This window comes from Artibeus jamaicensis, unplaced genomic scaffold (genome assembly GCF_021234435.1).
Source record: "Artibeus jamaicensis isolate MK-2021 breed Jamaican fruit bat unplaced genomic scaffold, CSHL_Jam_final contig_659, whole genome shotgun sequence".
Classification (NCBI taxonomy): domain Eukaryota; kingdom Metazoa; phylum Chordata; class Mammalia; order Chiroptera; family Phyllostomidae; genus Artibeus; species Artibeus jamaicensis.
The window spans coordinates 162,650-182,516 of NW_026521916.1; the positions used below are offsets into that span (position 1 = coordinate 162,650).

At 40.8% G+C, this 19,867-nt stretch overlaps 1 pseudogene; it reads right to left on the minus strand.

Moving 5' to 3' along the window:
* Window positions 1-4,900: 4,900 nt before the first annotated feature.
* LOC119064197 (sorting nexin-9-like) lies at window positions 4,901-6,783 on the minus strand (annotated as a pseudogene).
* Window positions 6,784-19,867: the final 13,084 nt, after the last annotated feature.

Consider the following 19,867-nt stretch of genomic DNA (forward strand, 5'->3'; position numbering starts at 1 on the left):
TTAGTATACAGGATCGCAATGGATTTTTATATATAGATTTTGTATCCTGCAAGTTTACTGTATTTGTTTATTGTTTCTAATAATCTTTTGGTGGAGTGTTTCAGGTGTTCTATATATAGAATCATGTTCTCTGGAAATAGTGACATCTTTTCTTCATTGCCAATCTGGACACCTTTTTTTCTTTCTTTTGTTTGATTTATCTGGCTGGGACTTTCAGTACTATGTTGAATAAGAGTGATGAGAATGAGCATCTTTGTCTTGTTCCTGATTTTAGAGGAAAAGGTTTCAGTTTTTTACCATTGAGTATATTGGCTGAGGATTTGTCATATATGGGCTTTATTATGTTGAAGTAGTTTCTTTTGATGCCCATTTTATAGACTGTTTTAATTATAAATGATTTTAATAATTCATAATTATAAAAGTCATATCTTGTCAAATGCTTCTGCATCTACGGATATGATCATGTGATTTTTATCTTTTATTTCATTAATTTGAGGTATCATATTGATTAATTTGTATACGTTGAACCATCCTCATATCTCTTGAACAAATCTGACTTAATGGTGATATATAAATTTTTTATGTATTTTTGCATTTTATTTGCTAGTATTTTCTTTAATATTATGTTTAGGATATTGGCCTGCAATATTTATGTGTGTGTGTGTGTGTGTGTGTGTTGTCATGGCCTTGTATCAGGGTTATGTTGGCCTAATAAAATGAATTAGAAAGTATTTCCTTTTCTTTAATTTTTTGGAGGAGTTTGAGAAGCATGTGTGTTAAATCTTTGAATGTTTGGTAGAATTTTCTAATGAAGCTAGTAGACTTTTGTGGGGGTGGGGTGAGCGGGAAATTTTTGATGACAGTCTCAATTTTCTCACTGTTGATCAGTCTATTTAGGTTTTCCTATTCTTCATGGTTCAGTCTAGGTTTATTGTCTCTGTTTTCCATTTGATTTAACTTTGCTTTCATTTTTTATTATTTCCTTCCTTGCCTAGATTTTGGACTTCATGTATTCTTCTTTTTCTAGTTTTTTAAGGTATAATATTAGATTGTTTATTTAAGATTGTTCTTGTTTCTTGAGTTAGGCCTATAATGCTATATAAAATTCATTCTTAGTATCACTTTTGCTATATCCCCAGAATTTTCTATGTCACATTGTTATTCCCATTTGTCTCTATGCAATTTTAATCTCTTTTTTTATTTCTTCTTCGTCCCTATAGTTATTCAGTATCATGTTCTTTAATTTCCACATCTGTGGCTTTTCCAGCCACAGATTACTACAAGCTTTTCTGCTTGTAGTAATTTCCAGTTTCATACCACTGTGGTCAGAAAATATGCTTGGTAAGATTTCAGTTTTCTTAAATTTATTGAGATTAGTTTTGTGTCCCAATATATGGTCTATCCTTGAGAATGTTCTGTATGCACTTGAGAAGAATGTCTACTCTGTTATTTTTGGATGAAAAGCTGTATAAATGTTGATTGTGTCTGTTTAATATAATATGCCATTTAAGATCATTATTTCTATATTGATTTTTCTCTGTGGATGATCTACTATTGCTGTCAATGGGGTATTCACATCCCCTACTATGATTGTATTTTGTCAGTTTCTCTCTTTACATCTGTTACTAATTGCTTTATATATTTTGGTGGTATCAGGAGGGTACATATGGATGTGTTATATCTTCTTCATGCATTGTCCCCTCTATCATTATAATATGTCCATCGCTGTCTCTTGTTTCCTCTTTTATCTTGTAATCTATTTTGTCTTATGTAAGTACAGCTACACCTGCTTTCTTCTGGAAGCCATTTGCTTGGACTCTCACCTTCCTCCCCTTCATTTTGAGTCTGTATTTGTGTTTGCAGCTGAACGTGTTTCATAAAAGGCAACATGTAGTTGTGTCTTATTTTTTAATCAATCCCACTACTCTGTGACATTTAATTGATTAATTCAATCCATTTACCTGTAGGGTTATTATTCCTATATGAGGACTTATTTTAGCCATTTTATCTTTAGTTTCCTGGATGCTCTGTAGCTCCATTGTTTCCTTTCCTCTGTGTTTCTGCTATATTAGTTTGGTAGTTTTCTATGATTTTCCCCCACTTCTTTTCTTTAAGATTTTATTTTTATTTATTTTTAGAGACAGTGGAAGGGAGGGAGAGAATGAGGGAGAGAAACATCAATGTGCAAGAGAGAAATGGTGATTGGTTGCTTCTTGTACATCCCCAAATAGGGACATGGCCTGAAACACAGGCATATACCCTGACTGGAAATCGAACTGGTGACCTTTCAGGTCATAAGCCAGTGCGCAATCTACTGAGCCACACCAACCAGAGCTTCCACTTCTTTTTATGTTACATATCTCTGTTCTAGATTTTTGTTATGTGGTTACCATAAGGTTTATGTAAAAAAAGTTATACATAGAAGAGTCCTTTTTCTTCTGATTGCATCTTATCTTCATTCACCTGTGCAAGTTCAGTCCATCCCCCTCCACATTTTTGTTTTCATTGTTACAGTTTATCTTTTTTTATACTGTGCATTTGATTCCATATTGCTGAAGTTAAAGTCTTTTAACTGTGGGTCTCTCCAACAAACTTTTCTGTGAGGCTTGGAGTTTCTTCTGCTGCCACTTCAACCACCACAGGTATTTTCAGTCAGAGGTTTTGAGGCTTTATTTCCCTGCACTGTAACCCTGAGTTGAGAGGTCTATCTTGCTCCCCAGTTTTTCCTTCTGGTTTATCTGCATGTGAATGTGAGACCACCCAATTTTCAAGCTACAGCCTCTCCCAGTACACCAGCCCCTGCCTTGCTGTGAGGCTTCTCCACCCAGCTGCCCATTTATGTCCCTCCTACCGGTATGGATGAATGTTTCTTCTTTAACTCCTTGGTTGTCAGACTTCCATACAGTTCAATTTTCTGTCAGTTATGGTTGTTTTTGATTTTTAAATTTGTTGTCCTTTTTTTGGTTGTGTGAGGAGGCACAGTGTGTCTACCTACACCTCCATCTTGGCTAGAAGAAAAACAGAGATAATTTTCATTGACTTGAATAATGGATGTGGAAATGAGCAAAAGAAGACTCTCTAAATGACTTATGCATTTAGGCTGGTAATAATGTAAATGTAGTTCTTGCAACTTTGTTTATTTTTGGTTTTCTTTCTTTTCTTTTCTTTTTTTTTTTTTTGGATGATGGGGAAAATTATATTGTAATGCCTCACAGCATAAAGAAGCACTTTGAAGTTTTCTTTATGTTCCCTACTGTCCTACATAACCAGGAAGCAACTGAGGGCTGCCTCAGCTTTTCTCCAGTCTTTTCATAGAACTGCACTTGCTGTTCCAGGTATAGGCAGATGACACATTTCTAATCACGAATGTGATTCATCTTTACTTGTAATTTATAAGACATCGTGCTGATGTGTTTCATCATGTTCTGTTTGTTTTGTGAGGTGATTTATTTGTGTGGATTCTGACAAAAAGATACCTGCAAGAAGGGCTCCTGGTGGCTAACTGGGCTCAAATTAAAAAAACAAAACAAAACAAAATGAAATGAAACAAAACAAAAACATTTTAGCAGTTATTTCTATACAGGGGCATTTCAAGCAAACTGCACTTTGGGGAGAAGCCCACACTGAACTACGTACATCCATGCTGAGCTGCTTGCCTGAACTGTTTCTGCCCTCTGAACCATGCCTTATAAAGGAGTTCCTAGAATCCTATATCAACCAATAAGACTGAAGCTTTCCCCATCTGATCAGAGCTGTGCAGCTTTGATCAACCAAAGCAACTCTATTCTGACCAATCACAACAGTGCTTTTTGGACCAATCAAATTGTGAAGATTTGGAGTCCTCATCTGCATGAGGGTGGACCAATCAACCAACATGGGTGGGCACTTCTGTGTATATAAGCCAGCTTCCCTCTGGCTGTTGGAGCACACTTCCTCCTTTTGCTGAAGACTGCATTTCCCTGCTGAGCTGAAACATCAAAGATGTCTTGCCAGAGCAGACCAACACAGATCAGAGCAAACTAGTGAGGAGCAGAAAAGAGTTGTCTAGCCAGAGAGGGGCATGGCCCCAGTGCTGACTTGCAGTTGTGTTGTTTTCACAGCAGGCCTGTATCACAACTGAGTTGTTTTGCATTGAATAACGTTTCCTTTTTCATCGTACCCTGCTGCGACCAGCGCAGAGTGGAGGTCGAAGAGTGGAGGTCCCAGAGTGGGGGGCAATATGAAATTAAGAAAGACACAATACAACAGTTTAAGGAAAAGTGAGGGCCAGGTGGAACATTGTCCTCTGATGGAGAGATAATGACCGTGAACATGGTCTCTGCATTTATTTTATAGGGATTGGTTATCTAAAGCCTAAGCAATTTTGCAGATTTAGGGAGATGCTGTGAGCAAAGATTGTTTGTTCCCAGGCTATCTAAGTAATAAATATATCTTCTGCAAAAGGTACAGTCACATTCAGTTGAAGCTTGCTACTTCCATTTCATTCTCAACCCGCCAGTTCTGGCTGCTGTTACCACTAGCTTGGGTCTGCTTTGCAGAGATAAGCAGTCAAGTGTGGCTTTGCCAAGCACTCAACCTTAGCTTTGATGCCAGCCTTCACCATCCTCCACACCACCCCTAAATGGGGATTCCTCTTGCTGTTGAATTGGCACCAATGACTATCAGTTGACACTAGTTGTAACCAGTTAACCACTTTGCTTTTTCTTCTTTAATCCTCACCCAAGGGTATATTGAGAAAGAGAGAGAGAGAGAGAAAAACATTGATTGGTTGCTTCCATCTGCAACTCAATCAGGGACCAAACCTGCAACCTAGGTATGTGCCCTGACTGGGAATTGAACCCACGACCTTTTGCTCAATAGGATGACAGTCCAACCAACCGAGCCACATCACCCAGGGCATTCACTTTCCTTTTTCTACCACTCCCTTATGAGCACCAATAATATTAGGGAAGCAACCAAAGAATCCTTTATATTCATGATTTCATTATTATATCCCACCAAGAAATGGAGATCTTTCTTTGGCTGTTCTTTCATGAGACTGGCAATTTCTTCATAAGTCGTCTCTCCTGCTTTGTCACTGCATCTGAGGTCAGTCTAACCTTGATAACTACTAGAAACCAACACTTGTTAAACTCTTTAAGGCCTTTCCTACCTTCTGATATTCCTTGGTTAATGGTCCCGTGCATTGCTTCTACTGCTCCTGCCTGTGGTCAGCAGCAGCCTCACACCATCCTCCATGACTTTGGTGAACTTACTAATAGCATCACACTTCTCTTTCTAATAAGTCCTAGTCAGGTGCCTCTCTTTCTATGGCGGAAAATATAACTCCTACCAGCTCATCTATCTCAGCCTTCCTCTTCCTAGTTTTCCATTCCTTTCCCAGGAATATGGAAATTGCTGGGGAAATCTCACTTTCTGAAATTACTAGGTGATGACACATCCAGTCATCCACACCTGGAGTCTTTCCACGTTCATTTTCGTAAATTCTTCTTACAAGTGACCTGTAACTTGCTTATCTAGAAGAGGGGATAGAAGTAGATTACCCAAATTTAACCAGGAGAAGCTGACAAAACCAAAGTACTTATACCTGTGTTTGGAGATCAATCAGTGTTAGTAAGTGTTAAGTGACATTCAGTGCAGCTCCTCAGCCCAAACATGTTGGAGTCTTTCTTGGGATCTACTGCCACACAGTCAAATGTAAATAAATGTAGGGTAGACTGACTCTGGGCCATAATCTCTAACAATGAAAAGAAATTTCTTTTTGGGTTTTTCAAGTTGCTTGGTCAACAAATTCCATTCCATTCCAGGTTTTGCAAGTCCAGGGAATTTGTTAAGTGGCAGCTTCATGGAAGAGGCTCCAGCACAGTTTTCACTCTAAGCACCCTCTGCTTTGGCTGACTAGGAACCCTTGAACTAGTGAGAAGATGACTTGGGGTCATCCCAGCCTTCATCCCAGTTATCATCATTACCAGTTGGTGGTCCTTGGTAGACCTGGACATGACCAAAAGCAGTTTTCCAGGTAGTAGAAGTATTTTGGGACCTACATCTCCCCTGGCTTGGTTCCTCAGTTATCTGTTCTGTCCCAGTGTTAAATTTGGAAGCTCTCCAGGCTTACCAGGGGTCATTTCCACTCCTGACCTGGTTATTACTGTTGGCAGCTGATGAATTGGCTTCAGCTGTATTTGCTGAGAGGGAATAGAGAAAGGTTTGATCAGCACTGAATTTCCAGAAGAATATGGATCTTTTTCATTACTGGGCAAAAAGAGGGCTTGGGCATGCTGGGATCCAGGGTGTGCCCTGTGTACTCCAACCAGCTCCCTGGATATACAGGCACCTGTCCAGCATCAAGAGGCTGGCTGAGGGCAGCAGCACCTCCAGGCTTCCTGATGGTGGGGCCTGGAGCATCAAAGAGTTTCCCTCATTGACCAAGATGGCATAGGGGTTTTTCTTATACTGAGTATGCCAAAAGCTAGAAAGATGAATAGATAGAAAAAAAGCCCTCCCTTTCCTATCCCTGTAATAACCATGGGCTTGAGCAGGAAGGGGGGAGGGATCTTTGAGATTGGAGCCCACCGTTCTTCTAGGCTGCAACACCTGAATAAACCTCTACTCTTGTGCACCAGCACCTGTCTCATGAGTTTCGCTTTTGTTGCAGAGGGCAGCTGAACCTGTGTTTTGGTTACAGTTTTTGGCAACTCCACCAGACAGTATGGACCTCGCTAAGTCCTGGAGGGCCCAGGCTTGAGTCCTAGCTGCCTGTGGCAGGCCAACCTTAGGAGTCATGCCGTGGGGACCTCCTAGCAGCTGTCAAGTGATTTTCTCAGTGAATTCTCTTGCACTCCTTTTAAAGGTGTCAGCTGCCTGAAATACTTGGCTGCTGAAAGGAAATGGGTTTTGGGGGAGCAGATGGACTCCAAGACTGATTAGCTGAACCAACATGCACACTGGGGGTCCTCATCCCTGCCACTTGGGCTTCTGCCAGTTGTGTTCTGTGCTATTTGGGCTTTGTGCCACATGGGCTTCATGCTGTTTTGGGTCTAGACAGGATCACTTACAATATCACTTGGCAGAAGATGCTAGGACTTGCTTGTGAGTGCTCATTTGGACTAATGAAATTATGGATCCAAGTTTTGTTTATATGTTCCCACTTTGTCTGGGGTATTTCTATAGCTATGGTTTTGGGTTTGTACTTTTGTGCCATCAAGGGTTGTTCTGTTTTAGCTCCTGAAGGGAGTCCACTGGGCCAAATTTTAGCAGAGTGATCCATGTACAACTATGATGCAATGACTAAAAAGGAATTGGTTTTCTATTGTAACACTGCTTGGCCTATGAATACTTTAGACTATTGGGGAAAATGGCTCCTAAATGGTGCCATAAATTACTACTCCATCATACAGCTGGAAATTGTTTTGCCAACAGTCAGGGAAGTGGGACAAAATCTCTTATGTCCATGCATTTTATGTCTTTACACAATAAGGATTTGGCAAAGAAAGGGAAGAAACTATAAATGCAGTTGGCAAAGAAAGGGAAGAAAATATAAATGCAGTGAGGGAAATTGACTTCAAAACCCTTCCTTGAAAGTAAGGCATAAGAAAAAAAGAAAAATGATGAGTTGAGTCTCTTTAATGCCCTGAACCTGGGAACACAGTGCTAACAGCAGGAAGATTTCCCCCACCACCACCCTTGCTGCTAGATAGCCCTGAAATACTGCACAGAGAAATGACAACTCCAACCCTTTCAGATAAAGGAATGGTCTTCCCCTTGAAGACCTGGCAACACATTCAATTTGGCCAGGGAGCATCCCTATCTGGAGTAAGACAAGTCCCTTTGAGGTAGTATGCTATAAATGGAGTAAACAGGGAAGGCTAGCCTGCTGACTACTATTGGGCCCATACTGCATTTTCCACTTTGGTTTTAATGAATTGGAAGATTTCTAAGCCATCACATAGGGAGGATCCTCAGAAAATGGAAGATCTTATCACCTCCATTTTTGCCACTCACCATCCAAACTGGGCAGATATACAGGCTCTCGTTAACATTCTGTTAACAGCAGATGAAAGGTGATTAGTTATAGATAAGGCTAATGAAGAAGCTCACTACCTCCAACATGAAAATCCCAATGGTACCCTCAACCCAGCCCAGACAATTCCCTGACAGAGTCCAACTGGGAACCAAATGGCAGGGGCCTAGCCCTCTTAGAACATTATAAAAGGTGGATATTGGAAGGATTTAAGATAAGAGTGCCTAAACAAAACACCTGAATATAATATGCATTATTCAATAAAAATTAAACAAAAACCCTTCTGAATTTGTAGAATCTATCAGAGCTATCAAAAGCAAATTGATGCTGACACATAGGCACCAGAAAATGCTTGGATGGTAAACATGACTTTCATTGCAAGAAGTGCCCTGGATATCAGAAGAAAATACCAGTGTTTAAATGGAGCATTGGGAATAAATTCCTCTTAGGTGGTGGACATAGCCTTTAAAGTTTGCCATGCCCAGGAAACAAGGAAATTAAAGCAGACCTCTGTTTTCTTAAAAACAGCACAGTGAAACCAGAAGGAGAGGCAGGGTCTGAAAAGAAGGAGAAAAATCCCACTAGGTGCCAATCAATGTGCCTATTGCAAGGAGGGCCATTGGAGAAAGAACTCCCCAAACTCTAACAGAAATATAAAAAGGATGCAAACACTCATCTAGAAATATTAGAAAGAAATGATAAATTTGATGATAAATGAGGAGGTCCAGGGGCTCCCATAGACACCTCCTGACCTATTACTATTTCCCCACAAGCACCCCAGGTAAATTGACAAGAACAAGCTAATTGATACCCTCCTAGACATGAGAGCAACATACTCAGTGCTAGCTACAAAACCAAGAAGAGTTCAGCTGTGGTGTCAGTTACTGGAGTGATTGGACAATTACAAAAACAGGTGTTCCTTCAACCTCTACAATGCCAGTTTGGTGATCAAAAACTTACACACTTTTCTCTACATATCCAACTACACCATTCCATTTGGGGGCTGAGATTTACTTTGTAAATTGCATGCACAAATAATTTTTTTCCCCTGAGAAGCACCAATTATGTTTAAGAGTCATGCTGGAACATGCCCTGCAGCTCTAGGTTCTCCTGACTTGCCCAGAAGGACCTGGAGTTGACCTCTTCCAACCCAAGAGAGCAGGTTGATTGAGCCGTTTTGGCCAGCAGAACTCTAGGTAGATTGGTTAACATCCAACCCATAAAAATTAACCTAAAAGAAGGGGTGCAGACCTCATGGAATAAAAAAATAACTCTTTAAAAAGAGAGCTTTGGAGGAAATTTAACGAGTATTGCAGAAATTCTTAAGATAAGGGTTAATTCAGCCATGCCTTTCTCTCTATAATAATACAATTTTGCCAGTCAGAAAGCCTCCCTCTAATGAGTATTGATTTGTACAGGATATTAGGGCCATAAATGATGTTGTTTGGGACCCTTATACTTTGTTGACCACAGTGCCCAGGAATAGCAAATGGTTTTCAGTCCTAAACTTGAAGGATGCTTTTTTCTGCCTCCCAATAGATGAACAGGCTGAACTATTATTTGCCTTGGAGTGGCAGGACCCAGAAACCAAAGTGACACTCCAATACTGTGGACTCTGTTGTCACAGTATTTCAGAATTCCCTGACTATATTTGGGGAAATATTAGCAAAAGTTTTAATGGGTATTCACTTGAAATTGGGAATTCTTCTACAATATGCAGATGACTTATCAATAGTTAACAATACTTATGAAAATGGGTTGCTCAACACCATCACAGTTCTGTATCATTTGGCAAAAAAGAGAGTATGAAGTATGGTCTCACAAGGCCCAGATTTGCAAACAGGAGGTGGCATATCTGGGATTACAACTAAAATAGGGCACTAGGAACTTGATGGCAGATAGAAAACAAGCCGTTGCTATAATAAAAATCCCAGAGAACCAGAGGCAGCTTTGTGGATTCTTAGGGATCACCGGGTTTTGCCAAACTTGGGTTCTAAACTTTGGCCTTTTAGCATAACCATTGTATAATTCTGTTATACATATATAATTCTAATTATATACATATAATTTCTTTGAAAGGACTAGGCTTGGAACCCTTGAATGGAGGAGAGACTGTCAGGCAGTGTTTGACACCTTGAATGAAAAACTAGGTTCAGTCCTCACAGTAGAATTGCCCAATTTATAAAAACTTTTATAATTATACATTTGTGAAAGCCAAGGAATTGAATCTGGGGTACTAACCTAGACCCTGGGAAAGTATCTCTCAACCCATAGCCTATCTCTCAAAGAAATTAGATTGCATGACAAAAGAATGCCACTATGCCTCTGGGCAATAGCAACTACCTGTTACATCTTACAAGAAGCAGAGAAGTTCACCCTGGGGCAACCTACTACTGTATTTGCACCACACCACATTCTAACTCTATTAGAACAGAAAGGAGGGAATTGGCTGACAGCAGGGTGCATGGAAAAATATCAGGCCATTTTATTAGACAACCTAAATGTTACCTTACAAACCACTACTACATTAAAACCAGCCACCTTACTCCCAGACTCATATAAAGTAGCTCAGACCTCCAACATGATTGCTTAGAAATCATTGACCAATTTTATTCCAGCAGAACAGATCTATTGGACCGGCCACTGACAGAACTTGACTGGGAATTATACGCATATACAGATGGGAGCAGCTTCATGAGGAATGGTTAAGAATGAGCCAGGTACAGTGTAGTCATGATAGACAAGGTAATAGAAGCTGAGACCCTTAGTGTACAAACCTCAGCTGGACTGTTAGCCCTCACCAGAGCCTTAGAATTATCCCAAGGAAAAAATGTTAATATCTACACTGACTCTAAATATTCCTTCATGGTACTCCATGCCCATGGGGCAATGTGCAAAGAAAGAGGGCTCTTTACCTCAGGGAATAAGAACATCAAACATGCAAAAGAGATTTAAAAATTTCTAGAGGCAGTGAATCAACCAAACCAGATTGCCATGATGTACTGCCCAGGACACCAGAAGTACAGTTTTTAAACAAGCCATGGCAACCAAATTGTCGATAAAGCAGCAAGACAAGCTGTGCAAGGGCCACCACTTCTTGGGGCTCTAATTCCCCACCTGGGCTTCTCAGAGTTTATACCCTATTACACAGAACAAGATAAGAAACAGGCCCATGAGTGGGAATTCTCTAACACTGACCTTAATTCTATATGGAAGAGCAACACTCGTGGTATGATCTTACTCCCTAAAGCTCAAGTATATCGCCTCCCTCAAACATCTACATGAAGGGACCCGTTATGGAAGGGATGCTTTAATGGACCTCATCAGACCACCTGGAAGGGTCCTCATTTACAAAGGACCATTCAGAAGATTATTTAATCCTATCACATACACATACCCACCAAAAGAAAATCCTAAGACAGAGTGCCCCAACCAGAAAGGGAATACAATAAAAAAGAGATATGCCCATTTAAGGACTGGCAAGTTGACTTTGCACAGATGCCTAAAACCATAGGAAACTTTAAATTTTCATTAGTTTTTGTAGACATCTTTTCTGGATGGGTAGGGCATATTGCACTAGGATTGAAATGGCAACTGGAGTAGCAAAACTTGTACTCACAGATATAATTCCTAGGTTTTGACTCTCTTACAGCATTCAAAGTGACAAAAACCATCCTTCACTTCACAAATCTCCCAGAAGAGAGGGCAAGCACTACAGTTTTCAATGGAAACTACATGCATTTTGGAGACCTCAATGTACAGGGAAGGCTCAGAAAATTAACTACATGACAAAAAAGACCCTGGTGAAAATATGCCAGGAAACATGTGAAATGTAACCAGTCACTCTGAAGTTGTCTTAAAGTAAGTCCTTTTGAGACAGTTTATGGGAGACCCTTCCAAGTTTCTGTTTTAGGAACACCCTCTTTAGATTTAGAATGTGAATCAGAAAATCAAACAATATGTTAACATTTAGGGCAAACACAACTTTGCACAAGTTTTCTCATTGCAGGTCCATCTACTCACCTGATGAGCCCTCACCACTGTCCCAGCTGGGTGTTACTAAAAACCTGGAAGACTCAAGGTCCTAAACAGCAGTTTGTCAGCAGGGCACATGGAAAAATGGACCCAACCCTATGGTGTCCTGCTGGCAACATATTCTTCTCTAAAGCTCACCGAATCAAGTCTTGGATCCACCACACATGAATAAAATGGAGTCCTGAGGAGGACTTGGATCTGATTGCTTCTCTTGATACTGCAAGGGGAAGGTGGACCTGCACTGAAAGAGATTCTAAATTCCTCTTTTGGAAAGAGACAGCACCCCCCAAAGCTAAGGGACAATATTACATTTTATTTCATTATTTTTTCAAATATATATACAGTCAAGTACAGCTGTCTCCATTTTCCCCTCACCACTCCCCTCCCCAACCATCCCTACCTCCCACCCTTGATCCTACCCTCTTTGGCTCTGTCCATGTGTTTTTTACAGATATTTCTGCACTTTATGCCCATACCTGGACTGATAGTGCCTTTGTCTCCATTTCCCAGATAGTGGCTTCCTCAGAAAATTTATCCCACTGTTGGGTGTGCCACCCAAAGCCCCACTCAGGGTTAGATCATGGGGATCCTTTGTCTCTCCATTTTCAGACTCCATTACAATTCCCTCTGCACTACTAAGCACAACCGTTACTAAATACTTGATTGCTTGTCTACACAATAGGTCTCACTTTGGAAACCCATCTGCAACACTGCCTCTTGAAACACAAAGTAGTCCAGCAGCTTTGCTTGTTCAGCAGTGCCGTCTTCTAGACACTGTGTATGCTGCCTTCCAAAGAGAACAATCTTCCCTCCTGTAAAGACTTCCCTCCATTCTTGGTCCTCCTTTTTTCTTTAAAAGATAGCAAGAATCTCTGGATCCAGGGATAGGTAAGACTATGACTCTTGACAGCAGAGAAACTAAAGGAAATCGGACCTCCATTCATTTACCCTTGTAAGATTACAAGGGTCGAGTTCTAAAGTAGGGAATTGTTACTATAGGCAGCAGTCAGTTTGGAGCACGGGCCTGTCTGTCCACTTCAAAAAGGTGAGCCACATGGGGGCTGCACAGGGAACTCCCTCCAGCTCCTCTGGAAGTGTAGGTGCCATGTCCAATGTCAGAAGGTAGGCCAAGGGATGCAGTATCTCTAGACTTCCTAAAGCAGGTCCTGCTGCTGCCCTCCTGTCCACTACCTTCAACAGTTAGGGAGGACCAGGGAGATTGGCCAAGGTGACACAGGGGGAGGTTCATATACCGAGCATGCCAAAAACTTAGAAAAATGAATGGGCAGGGCCCAGGCATGTCAAAAGCTAGCAATATAATTGGATAGAAAAAGAGTCCTCCTCTCCCTATCCCTATAAGAACCATGGGCTTGAGCTGGAGTGGTGGATGGGATTCTGAAAGATGGAGATTCACATGTTTGAGATGAAAATCCACCATTGTCCTAGGTTGCAGCACCTAATAAACATTCCCTGTTGCACCAGCACCTGTCTCAAAAGTTTGAATTTCGTTGCTGTAGGTATAAGAACCTGTATTTTCAGTTACACCTATACCCTCTTCCACTTCCATCCACCTCCTCTTCCCATGCAATCACCACTCTGTTGTTCATGCCCATGAGTTCTTTTCTTTTGTGCTCAATCTACCCCCATCCACCCCCTGCCAACAGCTTTAAGCCTGCTCTATTTATGAGTCTGTCACTATTTTGCTTGTTAGTTCACTTTGTTCAGATTCCACATATGAGTGAGATCATATGGTACTTGTCTTTCTCTGGCTCACTTATTTCACTTAGCATAGTACTCTCCACTTCATCCATGATGTTGCAAAGGGTAGGATTTCCTTCTTTTTTATACTTGAGTAGTATTCCATTGTGGAAATGTACCACAGCTGTTTTATCCATTCATCTACTGATAGACACTTGGGCTGCTTCCAAACTTTGGCTATTGTAAATAGTGATGCAGTGAACACAGGGTTACATATATTCTTTGAACTAGTGTTTTGTGTTTCTTTGGATACATTTCCAAATGTAAAATGCCTAGGTCATAAACAAGTTTCATTTTTAAGTTTTTTGATGAAAGTCCATACTGTTTTCCACAGTGGCTTCCCTGGTCTGAAATCCCACCAATAGTGCATGATGTGTATTTTTCTCACAACATTGCCAGCACTTGTTTTTTGTTGATTTATTGATGATAGCCATTCTAAAAGGTGGGAGGTGATATCTCATTGTGGTTTTAATTAGCATTTTTTTGATGATTAATGACATTGAGAATCTTTTCATATGTCTATAGGCCATCTGTATGTTATTTATGATCGAAGCCTTGAACAGTAAATATGACATAAACAAAATCATAATGCATTTTCAACATGCATGTTTGAATCCCAAATAGGCTTAATAACAATGGATTTTTAAATTTGTACATATAGTCTTTTAAAAATATATATTTTATTAATTATGCCATTACAGTTGTTCTATTTACCCCCTTTATTCCCCTCAACCCTGCACGCCCCTCCCCCATCATTCCCTCCCTCTTTAGTTTATGACCCCATGTCTCAAGTTCTTTAGATTCTATATTTCCCATACAATTCCTGCCCTCCCCCCTATCTATTTTCTACCTACTGTCTATGCTACTTGTTTTCTGTACCTTCTCCCCACTTCTCCTTCTCCCACTCCCCTGTTGCTAACCCTCCATGTATTCTTCATTTCTATGGTTCTGCTCCTGATCTAGCTATCCTCTTAGTTTGCTTTTGTTTTAGGTGTGGTTGTTAATAACTGTGAGTTTGCTGTCCTTTCACTGTTCATCTTTTTTATCTTCTTTTTCTTAGATAAGTCCCCTTAACATTTTATATAATAAGGGCTTGGTGATGATGAACTCCTTGAATTTGATCTTATCTGAGAAGCACTTTATCTGTCCTTCCATTCTAAATGAAAGCTTTGCTGGATGGAGCAATCTTAGTTGTAGGTCTTTGGATTTCATGACTTGGAATACTTCTTTCTAGCCCCTTCTTTCCTGTAAGGTCTCTTTTGAGAAATCCACTGACAGTCTGCTGGGAACTCCTTTGTAGGTGACTGTCCCCTTATCTCTTGCTGCTTCCAGGATTCTCTCCTTCATTTTAATCTTGGCTAATGTAATGATGATGTGCCTTGGTGTGTTCTTTCTTGGGTCCTACTTCTCTGGGACTCTCTGAGCTTCCCGGATTTCCTGGAAGTCTATTGCCTTTGCCAGATTGGGGAAATTCTCCTTTATTATTTGTTCAAATAAGTTTTCCACTGGTGGCTATTCCTCTTCCCCTTCTGGTACCCCTACAATTCGGATGTTGGGACGTTTAAAGATGTCCTTGAGGTTCCTAAGCCTCTCCTCATTTTTTTGAATTCTTGTTTCTTCATCCTTTTCTGCTTTTTCTTCCTTCTGGTCCACTCCCTTGATTTGAATCCCAGTTTCCTTTCCATTACTATTGGTTTCCTGTGCATTTCCCTTCATTTCAATTAGTTTAGCCTTCATATGTTCCTCTAATTGGTGACTAAAATCAACCAGTTCTGTGAGCATCCTGATCACCAGTGTTTTGAACTGTGCATGTGATAGGTTGGCTATTTCTTTGTCACTTAGATTTATTGGCTCTGGGGCTCTAAGTTCTTCTTGAGCCATGTTTTGATCTGTTCGTGCCTATTAGGTATGAGGAGAGGAGCCTGAGTTGTTCACCAGGGCAGGGCCACCCAGGTCGCTGGTCTGTGACACTGTAGGTGGGGGTGGGGTCAGAGAGGGACAATGGGCAGTCCCTTCTGCTGCTCCTGCCACTGGGGCCTGCACAGTCTGTGTCACCGCTCCCTCCTTCACCGGTTTATCAGCGTGCAAATGTTTGACTGTGGTCAGCCCTCAGTGAATCCGCCTGCTTCTCCACACCTGGGATCCACCTACAGCTGCCAGCCTGCCTGGGTCGCGCGCCTGGTGGGTCTGGTGGATCTTTCCTGTCCGACCCTGCTCTGCTGCTGGCTCTGCCCCTCCTACCAGTTTGGCTGAAGGGTTTGTTGTTGTCAGGCTTCCGTGTAGTTTAATTTTCTGTGGTTTTGGCTGTGTTTTTGTTGCTAAAACTTTGTTGTTTTTAAACTTGGTTATGGGAGGAGGCACAGTGCTTCCACCTATGCCTCCATCTTGGTGGAAGTCCTCTCTCTGTTTTTGTCTTGATGAGCCTGCTTAAAGGCTTGTCGATTTTGCTTATCTTTTCAAGGAATCAGCTCCTGGATTTATTGATCCTTAAAATTGTACTTTTAGTCTCTGTGTTGTTTAATTCTGCTCTGATCATTGTTATTTCCATCCTTCTACTTGCTCTAGGCTGTGTTTGTTGTTCTTTGAGTTCTTGTAGCTGTAGGGTTAGATTGTTTATTTGAAACATTTCTATCTTTTTTAGGTAAGCCTGTATCACTATGAACTTCCTCTCTCAGGATTGCCTTCACTGTGTTCCATAAGTTTTGGGTTATGTGAGTTTATTTTCATTGTTCCTCAAAACTTCTTGATTTCTTCCTTGATCTCATTCTTATCCCATTCATTGTTTAATAGCATGCTATTCAAGCTTCATGAATCTGAGTGTTTTTGAGTTGTTTCCTTGAGGTTGGTTTCCAGTTTCAGTCCCTTATAGTCAGAGAGAATGCTTGATATGATTTCAATTTTCTTGAATTTGCTGAGGCTTGTTTTTTATGCTATCGTATGGTCTGTCATTGAGTATGTTCTATGTGCATTTGAAAAGAATGTATATTTTTGAGATATATAGATATATCTCAGAACCTTTGAGATTAAAGGTTCTATATATATATCAGTAAAGTCCATTTGATCTAGCACATTGTTCAGTGCCCCAGTATCTTTGTTGATATTTTGTTCGAAAGATCTATTCTTTTTTGACAGTGTAGTATTAAAGTCCCTAGTATCAGTGTGTTGCTGTCAATATCTTTCTTGATGTTGTCCAGGATTTTCCTTATATATTTGGGTGCTCCTATGTTGGCTGCATATATATTTATGTTTATGTCTTCTTGATCACATCTTCCCTTGAGTATTATGAAATATCCTTCTGAGTCTCTTTTTATGGCCCTTGTTTTGAAGTCTATTATGTATTGCTACCCCTGCTTTTTTTCCTGTTTATTTGCATGGAATATTTGTTTCCAGCCCTTCAATTTTAATCTTTGTAGGACTTTTGTTCTGAGGTGGGTCTCTTGTAGGCAGCATATGTTTGGGTGATGATTTCTTATCCTTCCAGCTATTCTATGTCTTTTGATTGGAGCATTTAATCCATTTACATTTAAGGTTATTATTGATAGGTACTTATTCATTGCTATTTTACTTCCTTCATATGTGTGTTCTTCTCTCTCTCTCACTCTTTTTCATTCTTTTCTTAAATCAGTCCCTTTAGCATCTCTTGCATTTGTGGTTTGCTGAAGGTATATTTTTTTTAGCCTGCTTTTGTCTGGGAAACTCCTTATATCACCTAACTGTTTAACCCAGAGCCTTACTGGATAGAGTAGTGTTGGTTTCAGGCTTTTGTTTTTCATTACTTGGAATATTCCTTACCATTCCTCTCTGGCTTGGAGCATTTCCATGGAGAAGTCAGCTGCTAGCCTTATCGGGGCTTCCTTGTATGTTACTTCCTGTTTCTCCCTTGCTGTCTTTAAGATTCCCTCTTTGTCTTGGAGTTTTTGCCATTTTAATTATAATGTGTCTTGTAGTGGGCCTCTGTGGGTTCCTCTTGATTGGGACCCTCTGTACTTCCTGGATTTGTGTGACTTATTGTCTCACCAAATTAGGGAAGTTTTCCATCATTACTTTTTCAAACAGATTTTCTATCCCTTGCTCTTTTTCTTCTTCTGGTATTCCTATCATATGGATATTATTACATTTCATATTGTCCTGCAGTTCCCTTAACACCTCTTCATTCTTTCTGAGTCTTTTTTCCTTTTCTTGCTCTTTCTGGGAGTTTTTTTTCTACTTTCTCCTTGGGCTCCCCGATTCAGTCCTCTGCTTCAGCTAGCCTTCTTTTGATTCCTTCTACTGTTTCAATTCAGAAATTGTATTGTTCATTTTCTATTGGCTCTTCTTGACAGTGTCTATTTCCTTTTTATGTTGATATAGTTTGCTGTAAGTTTATATTAGTTTCTCTGTAGTTTTTCTAATTCTGTGAGCTCATTGAACTTTCTTATAACCATTGCTTTGAACTCAACTTGCCTCTATTTCATTTAGCATTCTTTCTAAGGATTCCTTCTTTCCTTTCATTTGGGGTTTCTTTGTCTTCTTTCTCATTGTTTGTGAGACTCTTGTTGTTAGCCTCTGCTTCTTAAATTGATCTGTTCTGACTCCCTGTATTTGTGGTGTGAACTTCTATGGTAGGAGACCTGTGAGGTTAAGTGGTGTGGTCTCCTTGATTTCCTGAACTTGCTGCTCTTGCAATGTTGTTGTTGTTTATGTTGGTACTCTAGATGTAATTGGATTTTGATTGTTGTTTGGTCATTCTTTGGTAGGTCCTTTTCTCATGCTGGTTGACTGAAGGTTACCCTGCCCATCATTTCTTCTATGCTGTTGTGCAGGTGCTGTCAGAAGAAAACCACAAATCTGGGAAACAGACCCACATCTGCAAAAATATCCCCCCCAACAATCTCAGTATCAACAACAAATGAACCAGTATTAATAAGGGTGTAAAGAGATTAAGACTAGTATAAGAGAGAACTAAACTATAAATTCTAGTGATTTGATATACACAAACTTGCTGGGCAAAAAATGAAAGTTATAAAGCTATGCAGGAAAGAAAATATTGCTAATCATGGAGAAAACCACCATGGATTTCATGTTGGCAACCTCTAATACTTACCACTGTTTTTTCTCTCTGGCTCCACCTCTGGTGATGTCAGATGTTGACCTTGTCTAAGCTTTGGCAGCCTGCTCTGAGACTGCAGAGATTTGCTGTCTATGGTTGTCTCCTTCAGTTATTAATCTAATCGCTCTGCACCCAGTAGTCAGGCTTAAGCCCCATAGGGTGAGGCAGAATTCCTCCTGGGGTTGAGGCTATTGTTTCCCCTCAGGCAGCTGCTGCTGCTTGGAGAGGAGTGGTGTACCTGAGCAGGATGGCTGCTGCCTTAGGGGTGATGACTCAACACTGGGATCCCAGTGACTACTCTCAGTTCTCTCCCCAAATCCTCCATCCCCACTTTCTCCTCAAACATCTCTAGTCCACCCTGCCCCGGCTTTGCCAAGGATCTATATCTGTGGCTGCCTCCTTCAGTTATTAATCTAGTCACTCTGCACTCAACAGTCAGGCTTAAGCACCAGAGAGTGGAAGCAGATTCTCTCTAGGGGATAAGGCTATTGTTTTCCCTCAGGCTGCTGCCACTCAGAGGGGAGTGGTCTGCCTGAGTGGGATGGCTGCTGCCATATGGGGGATGATTCAGCACTGGGCTACCTGCGGCTACTCTTTCAGCTCTCTCCCCAAAGCTTCTGGCTCTAGTCTCTCCTTAGGTGTCTCTAGCCCACTGTGTCCCCACCTTTACCAGAACCCCAGGTAAGTAACAGCAAATAAAAATTTGTGTGTTGGCCCTTTATACAGCTCTTTGTATCTGAAGTCATCTGTTTCTGGCAGAGAGCAACCCTGCCACTTTTCATCATCAGTGATCATCTGTGTACTTTTTGGGCTCTGGTGCTCTAGGCTGGGGATCCCAGCTTAGGGTTTTGACCCCATTCTTCTTGGGGCATCCAAGCTTATGCTTAATTATCCCTCTGGTGCTGCCACCTGTGGGTGCCCAGCCAGCCCTTTTGAGTCTCCACTGTGGGCACACAGCCAGCACT